Consider the following 9,265-nt stretch of genomic DNA (forward strand, 5'->3'; position numbering starts at 1 on the left):
ATGACTGCAAGATGCTAACACAACGCTAGGGGCAATTAACGTCTCTTAATAGGGATTCATATATTTTAATATATTAGACGGTGTAGTCCCTCATTCGTCCAGGAATGTTCCATCGTAGAAAAGGTTTCAATTGTTGTCATCTGGACACTGTTTTCAGAATCAAGACATTTCGGCTCCCATCCAGAAGTCATTCTCAATTGTGAAAAATGGTCTGAGAACTCAGAAATAGAGTAGCTTACATTTCTTTTCAAATTGACACCTTTACTGTTTGAGATGGGAAGAAGTCAGTTTGCAGGTCCAGAGGTCTGAGCAGAGTTAATTCATCCTCTTCTACAGCCACCTCAGCCGACTGGCCCATCGGAGTAGCTTCAAGAACAGTGGGATGGCCTGCTCCTGGTCTAACCCTCCATGGTTGCCTCCTAGGAAGCAGAACACGAGGCAATGATGGGTTGGGGGGGTTGTGTGTAATGCAGTGAATGCTATTGATGTGTCAGAAGGTTTTGAAATAAAACACAAACAAACAAACAAAGAGCAGTGTTCCTATGTCACACACACATTCCCCACACTGTGTGATCTCATAGCCTTTAACCTTTCAGTTAATAATATAATAATAAACTTTATTTATATAGCACCTTTCAAAACACAGTTACAAAGTGCTTTACAATAAAAACGGAGCACAAAGAGAATAAAATGAACTAAAAGCCATATAAACTAAGCAAATTATATAAAACAGAGTAAAATTGTCATAAAACAATTTGAGTCAACAAAAATTTGTGGGTTTTTACATGTGATTTAAAGGAGGCAATAGATTTTGCAGCCCTGATCTCCTCAGGCAGGTCATTCCACATCTCGGAGCCCTGACTGCAAAAGCTCTATCACCTTGGAGTAAAGATCTAGACCGTGGAACAACCAGCAATGAAGCACCAGGATCTCAGAGTTCAGGAAGGGACATAGGGCACTAACAGATCTGCAAAAAACACTTGGGGCAAGACCTCTCATGGCTTTGTACGTAATCAATAATATCTTAAAATCAATTCTAAAAGCAACAGGTAGCCAGTGTAAGGAAGCCAGGATCAGTGTGATGTGATCGTATTTCCGAGTCAAAATCCTGGTAGCAGAGTTTTGGATGATTCCAGAAAGCAAGGAATTACAATAAATAAAGGCATGAATAACAATTTCCAGATTTTTGGCAGAAAGAAATGGTCTGATCCTTAAGATGTTTCTGAGATGATGAAAGCAGGATTGAACCATTGAATTAGAGTGAGTGAGTGTGATATTTTTCTAAGCTGAGTTTATGGTCAAAAATAACACCAAGGTTTCTGCAATGCTGGGTAATTTTAGGTAGGACCTAAACCATTTCAAAGCAGTAGCATTGATACCCACCCAGGTTTCAAGATGGTCTAAGAGGATCTCGTGGTCGATGGTATCAAATTCTGCACTTAAAGAATTTACTTACAGCAATAAGTAATTTAAGACTTTGAGAAGCACAGTCTCAGTACCATGGCTTTCTTTAAAACCAGATTGGAATATATATATATATATATATATATATATATATATAAAATTGTTAAGATAAGAGGAGTCAAGAGATGGTCTGAAAAAGTGGCTGAATTAGTGCAGATTACAAAAAATTCAGGGACAGAGCCTGTTGATAGAGAACAGTTTAAAATTTGCAAAATAGAAGGGGACACTATGTTAAAAAATTTTTACAGGCAAAATATCTAAAGGGCAAGCTGAGGGTTTCATTTTCATTACCATATCAGTTAGTGTAGCTGGAAAGGTAGTATTATATGAGCAGAGGGAGACTGCTGTCACGGATACACCAGGCTCCACCATCCACACCTGCTCCCTATCATACTCCTGCTCCCCATCAGCATAAAAAGCCCAGCACTCACCTCAGCCAGTTGTCCGACCACGTTTGATGCAAGGACTCCCCATAAAACAGTGCATATTCCCTACGTCCCTTCTCCAGCAATCTCTATCTCTAACATTCTCCATGCTAGCGAGTTTTCCCCATCTCCATACCTGCACACCTGTCTTCACATACTATAACCTAATAAAGAGCCAGCTATCTCCATATCGGTGTCTCCTGCCTGTCTGTCCATAACAACTGCACAGGGCTTCTCAACAGTAATTGAAGAATCTGGCGGTGAAATGACACTTCGTATATTCATGATGTTCTGAGAAAAGAAGGAAAGAATTCTTCACATTTCTCAGGGGTGGCATCTAAGATCTGGCCCAGGGGAGGATCAATGACATGGTTTACAATGTTGAACAACATTCTTGGATTTGACTGATTATTGTTGTTTAGAGTAGCAAAATATGTTCTCGAATTTTTAACCTCTGCGTTAAAGGTCTTCAGTAGATACCTGAGAAGTTCCAAATGAACTGTGAGTTTTGATGATTTCCACAGCCTCTCAACCTTGCAGCATTTTTGCTTCAGCACCCAAATATTGTCATTTATTCAGGGCTTCGAGAGGCGACTAGATTTTTAGTTTTTTAAGGCTGTGATATCATCAAAGATCGCAGAACATCTGCGATCGCAGATATTAAAATTATTTAGCAGCTCACTTGCAGACAGCGGTGATGTAGAGAAATTAGTAGGGATGTAAAAGGCAGTATTGAATTTGGCAGCAGAGGATGAGTTACAAAATCTAGCTCTAGTTCTGGGGAGTGGGCTACAAGTAACACAAGGCAACACTATATTAAACGCAAGGCATTGCTGGTCAGAGATATAGGCATCCATACGTTTGACACTGGGAATCCTTATGCCCTGGGATAAAACTAGATTGAGGGTATGGCCTTTAGAGTTAGTAGGTCCAGTCAGAGCATGTGATAAGGTAAAGGTAAAAGGTTTAAAAACTCAAGGCCCAGAGAGTCGTCAAGGCAGTATACATGGATATTAAAATCTCCAGGTATCAGCAACTTATCAAATCCAGTCAGAGTTTCAGACAGAAGATCAGCAAATTCACTGATAAAAGTGGGATTATATCTAGGTGGTCTATATATAATCATGGACAGGCACTGAGATTTTCCTTTTATCAGAAAAAGAAGTGCTTCAAAAGAGCTAGACTGCCCTATTAGAAGCTTTCTTTTATAAAAGAGCAACCCTACCACCATTGTGGACTAGTCATTAAAGCAGCACATTTCCTCACAATTAGAAGCTCCCCAGAGGTCAGAATGTATGGTAACGAGCCCACAAGCGTCGTCATTAAGGCTCGTGTGGACAACACACCCACGCCTTTGGCTGCGCTCAACATCTCCTCTCCTCACCCTATGGTGTTTAAGAGAGTAAACACACCTCAATATCACGTTTACGAGCCTTCTCCTCCTGAACGGAGACTTCTTGAAGCTGCTGTCCCCGCACAATATGCACCTCCTGTAAGCTTGTGTGTAATGCAGTCTTTGGCGGCTTCCTCTTAGCCCTTTCAGCCTGTGCCAAGCATGTGTTGCACCGGAGAGCATCTGCAAGACAACCGCTGCGCATCAAGCACATGTACGCCCACTTTCAGAGCATTACTCAGTGGCAGCGCTTATGTTTAATGGACCGCTGGATGAGTAGGCTTGATCATCAGAAGCTACACACTGCAGAGGAAGCCGCGTTACAGAAGACGAAACTAGTAACACATCTGGAAAAAGAGCTCTCCTCTCCCCTCCCAGCTTATCATTTATCTGGGAGTGGAACTGAACTTGCAGCAGAGTGGAGACACTAACAGCTCTTCTCCGCTGTGTCGCGGCTCACAATATTGTGACAGCACTCTCTGTCATGCAGCTGTTAGGCCTGATGTCAGCAGGCCACGTGGTGATTCCCCTGGGCCTCCTCCACATGGGATAGCTACAGAGGTGGTTCATTCCCCTGCACATCGATCCTGTGCATCAGCGGAGACACATGGTTTCCATTCCTCCCTCAGTAGGTTCTGATGTAGCCTATTGGAGAAATCCTAACATCCTGCCAGCAGTAGTGCCTCTGTGCAGAGCTACGTCACACATCTCAGTGTTCATAGACGCATCTCTCTCAGAGTGGGGAGGAACGTGTGTAACACACATGGTGGTGGGACAGTGGCCAGCTCACGTCTCCACATAAACGCGCTGGAGCTTCTCACAGTGTGGAAAGTAATCCCCTAAGCTATAGAATCAGCACATGCTGATTCGCACAGACAACAAAGCAACGGCAACCTACATAAATCGCCAGGGAGGAGTGCGTTCAATGCGGCTTCTGAACATAGCCAGATGGCTGCTGTGCTCGGCGCACACACATTTATTCTTCATCTAAGCAGTATATATTCCCGGCGAATTGAACAGACATCATGACGAGGGGGGGGGTCCTCATCAGGGGGACTGGCACCTCCATCCCGACCTGGTTGCTCAGATTTCATACAGGTTCGGCAGACCAAAGGTGGATCTGTTTGCTGCACACAGAAATGCGCAGTGCACTCGGTTCTTGAACCTACCCCACTGCGTGGTCCCTGCCTCACATGCTTTCCTTCCTTCAACTAGTGGACAGGAATTTGGCCTTCAGCACAGTTAAAACTTACTGTATGCTGCTGCTATTTCATCCTATCACAAGGGTTTTGGTGACAGATCGGTGTTTAGCAACCCTCTAATGAAACACTTACTGAGAGGTGTATAGAGACATAGGCCAGTGTCACGCTCCCAAGCGGACATAGCGCTAATTTTACGTGCACTGGTTAAAGCCCCCTTTGAACCTCTCTGTGGCTCCATTGTGTCTCAGGATCCAAGGGCAGCTCGGCTATTTTACGCCCTAACCTGGCTTTTACACCTAAAAGCATCACTAGCTCCTTCAGATCAAGAGGGATAACCTTGGATGGTTTCTTCCCGCCTCCTCCTCACTGAATCGAGGAGGAAGCTGCGTCTCATCTCCACTGTCCTGTGCGCACACTTTCCTGCTACGTTGCATGCACTGCTGCCTTGCGCCATTCCTAGCGTCTGTTTGTGAACTCCACAGAGCAATCTCAGGGCCTTCCTCTGTCTGCTCAGTGCCTGTCACACTGGCTGTGTGAAGATCCTGGAGGGCATCAGAGCACACTCAACCAGATGGATTTCATCTTCTATGGCTTTGCACGGATGAATGAGAGTGAAAGACACTTGCACTATGGCTTCTTGGTCCTACACTGTCATGGTTTTGGGTTTGTGTTCAGTCATTTCCTGTTTTATTTTGTCTCCTGTCTGTCTCCTTCCCTCATGTGTCTTTTAGTTTTGCTTCCTGTCTTTGATTGCTTTGATTGTTTCCACCTGTGTCTCGTTGTTTCCCCTAGCTGTGTGTATTTAAGTCAGTGTCTTCCTTTGTTCTGTGTTAGATCGTCATTGATTCTGGTGTCTAGCGTCCTGGCATTTTTCCCCTGGTGTTGTCTTGGACTTATTGTGTGTTTCTGTATTTTGTCTTCTCCCTCCTTGGAATTATTTGCCTGTTTGGACTGCCCACCAGGTTTGTTGACATCTGTCTGCCTGATGACACCTGGAAGTTTGTGAACTTTATTAAACCGTTTATCTGCACCTGCCCTGCCTCCTAGTCTGCATTTTTGGTTCCTATTCTCTATTTTCCTCCTGCACGACACTAGAAGCGCAACATACACCTGTTCTTTCATTCACTTTTATCTGCGGAATGTCTCCCGTTTTTCTATGACTCAGTCTGTACTGAGTGTTTTGTCATTGTTTTTTTTTTTTGTTTTTTCTCAGGGATTCAGTTATGCGCTCTTCCTCCTGCCTGTCGCCGCATGGTGAGCTGTCTTCTGTCCCTACTCTGCTCCTCACAGGACTGTTACAGTGCATAACAGTCTCTTTCTCACAGCAGTAGGCTTTATTTGTTCCCAGCCGTCATCCCCTCACAGTGAATATTGTATATTTTCCTATGCTGTGTCATCAGAATCAGAAATACTTTATTGATCCCCGTAGGGAAACTCTTTGTTACAGTAGCTCGCCTTTACGTCAGTGCACACAGGAGAAAACGATATTATACACTATAAACAGGTCAGAAATAAATTAAGTAACATGTTGGTATAAGTATAAGATAAACTAAGTGTCGAGTACCAAGTGGGTTTACTGGTAGATGGTGAAGTACAGTATAAATACAATGTCACTAATTATGTAATAAATAATAGTAAAAGCGGAGGTGCATGTACTGTCGAGAGTAATTGAGGTATATCCGTAACAATAAATAAGAAAAACTAACAAGAGAAAACTAATATTGCACTTGAGGAGTAAACAGAATATTGCACAATTATTATTAATTATGGCGGAGATGTAATGCTCAATGACCAGTTTAGTGACCTAGGGTCAAACAGACTAATCCTTAGAGGAGGAGTTAAAAGTTTGATGGCCACAGGCAGGAATGACTTCCTGTGGCGCTCTGTGGTGCTCTTTGGTGGGATGAGTCTTCCGCTGAAGGTGCTCCTTTGCTTGACCAGCACGTCATGGAGCGGGTGGGAGACACTGTCCAAGATGGCGTGTAGTTTGGCCAGCATCCTCCTCTCTGACACCACCGCCAGAGAGTCCAGCTCCACCCCCACAATGTTACTGGCCTTACGGATCAGTTTGTTCAGTCTGTTTGCGTCCGCTACCTTTAACCTGCTGCCCCAGCATGCAACAGCATACAGGATAGCACTGGCCACCACAGACTCATAGAACATCTTCAGCATTGTCCGGCAGATGTTGAAGGACCTCAGCCTCCTCAGGAAATAGAGGCGGCTCTGGCCCTTCCTGTAAACAGCCTGAGTGTTCTTGGTCCAGTCCAGTTTGTTATCTAAGTATACTCCCAGGTACTTGTAGTCCTCCACAATGTCCACACTGACCCCCTGGATGGAAACCGGGGTCACTGGTGCCTTGGCCCTCCGTAGATCCACAATCATACTCCGTCTCATCACCACCGCTGATACATCCCACCACAGCAGAGTCATCAGAAAACTTCTGAAGGTGGCAGGACTCTGTGTGGTGGCTGAAGTCCGTGGTGTAGATGGTGAAGAGGAAGGAGAGAGGACAGTCCCCTGAGGGGCCCCAGTGTTGCTGACCACGCTGTCTGACACACAGTGCTGCAGCCGCACGTGCTGTGGTCTGCCAGTCAGGTAGTCCACAATCCAGGACACAAGGGGGCGTCCACCTGCATCGCTGCCAGCTTCTCTCCCAGCAGGGCAGGCCGGATGGTGTTGAAAGCACTGGAGAAGTCAAAAACATGATCCTCACCGTGCTTGCCGGCCTGTCCAGGTGGGTGTGGATGCGGTTAAGCAGGTAGATGATGGCGTCCTCAACTCCCAGCCGGGCTGGTAGGCAAACTGAAGGGGGTCCAGGAGGGGTCTGACGATGGGCCGCAGCTGTTCCAGCACTAGTCTCTCCAGGGTCTTCATTATGTGGGAGGTCAGTGCCACCGGTCTGTAGTCCTTGGAGCCACTGGGACGTGGCGTCTTCGGCATAGGAACGAGGCAAGATGTCTTCCACAGAATGGGGACCCTTTGAAGACTCAGGCTCAGGTTGAAGACGTGTTGAAGGACTCCACAAAGCTGGGGGCACAGGCTTTTAGCACCCGGGGCTAACGCCATCGGGGCCTGCAGCCTTGTTCGAGTGGAGCCTCATCAGCTGTCCTCTCACCTGGTCAGCAGTCAGGCACACAGCAGAAGTTACAGGTGGGGAGGGGGAGTCGTCGGTCTGGAGAGGGCCGTTAGCCTGATGGGGAGGGGGGAGCAGAGTACTCAGAGGAGATTGAGGGCCGACAGCAGCTGAGTTAGAGGGGGGATGACCAGGAGCCGGTGTGTCGAATCTGTTAAAGAACAGATTCAGTTCGTTGGCCCTGTCCAAGCTGCCTTCAACTCCTCTGCTGCCAGTCGGTCTGAAGCCAGTGATGGTCATGCCGCTCCAGACCTCCCTCATATTGTTCTGCTGGAGTTTCCGCTCCAGCTTCCTCCTGTACTTCTCTTTGGCCTCCCTGATTTTCACCTTCAGGTCGGCCTGGATTGCCCTCACCTCCTCCCTATTACCATCAGTAAAGGCCCTCCTCTTGGCATTTAGAATGTCCTTGATGTCTTTTGTTACCCACGGTTTGTTATTTGGGTAACAATGGACCGTCTTAGTTGGGACATTGCAGTCCACACAGAAGTTAATGTAGCCAGTGATGCACTCAGTGAGCCCGTCAATGTCCTCTCCATGAGGCTCACAGAGTGCATCCCAGTTTGTCACTTGAAACATTCCTGCAGTGTCTCATAGGCCTCCCCTGACCATCTCCTCACTGTCCTTGTGGTCGCAGGCTGCCTTTTAACTAGAGGCACATAGCAGGGTTTAAGGTGAACCAGGTTGTGGTCTGACCTACCCAGAGGGGAGGGGAGAAGAGCTGTATGCATCCTTAACGTTGGCATACAGCAGGTCCAGTGTCCTCTCCTCCCTAGTAGGACAGCTCACATACTGGGTGAAATTAGTCAGTGTTGTTGAAACACTGACATGGTTGAAGTCACCCGAGATTAAAATGAGTGCACTCGGGTGTTGAGTCTGTAGATGTGCTATGGCGGTGTGAATGGCGTTGCACGCCGATGCCGGGTTAGCAGAGGCGGGGATGTAAACAGCCACAACAATGGCATGTGAAAATTCACGTGGCAGATAATATGGCCGGAGTCCCACAGCTAACAGTTCAATGTCCGGGCTACAGATACTCTGTTTGATGGTAATGTGACCAGGGTTACACCATCTGTTGTTAACTAGCTCGTCCATTTTATTCGCCAGCGATCTCACGTTGCCCATGACGAGAGAAGGCAGACACGGCTTAAATCTCTTATTCTTAAGTCTCTTTTGTCTGCACCCCTCTCTCTTCCCTCGCCGCTTCGTTCCACCTCTGCATCCTCGGTGTGTTCTCCTCCAGATCTCCGTGGGGACATCGGTAGTCCTGGGCGCCATGCTGCCCGGCTTCAGCGCGATCAGCTGTTCCCTGGTGTAAACAATGCGGCCAAACAGCTGATCTGCAGCAGTGTCCTGACCGAGTAGCAGAAGAAGAAATTCCACGGCGAAAAAAAGTACAAAAACACTTTCTACCCTCATTTTCGCAAAGAGCGTAGTTTAAATTACACTTACACACAAGTTACTCAAGTTTGGAAGAAAAAAGTAAAGTTAAAAGTTGGAAAAAGTAAGACGACGAGACGGAGCTACAGCAACAGGCAGCATGCGGGCTGGCGCATGCGCACTAAAGGGGCGCATATGGGGTTCTGTGATGCGCATTATGCAATAGCTGGGCATGGAACACTTATTGTTTTGTCTCTTGAAGTAAGATGTG

The sequence above is a fragment of the Siniperca chuatsi genome, linkage group LG2 (assembly GCF_020085105.1).
Source record: "Siniperca chuatsi isolate FFG_IHB_CAS linkage group LG2, ASM2008510v1, whole genome shotgun sequence".
Taxonomy (NCBI): domain Eukaryota; kingdom Metazoa; phylum Chordata; class Actinopteri; order Centrarchiformes; family Sinipercidae; genus Siniperca; species Siniperca chuatsi.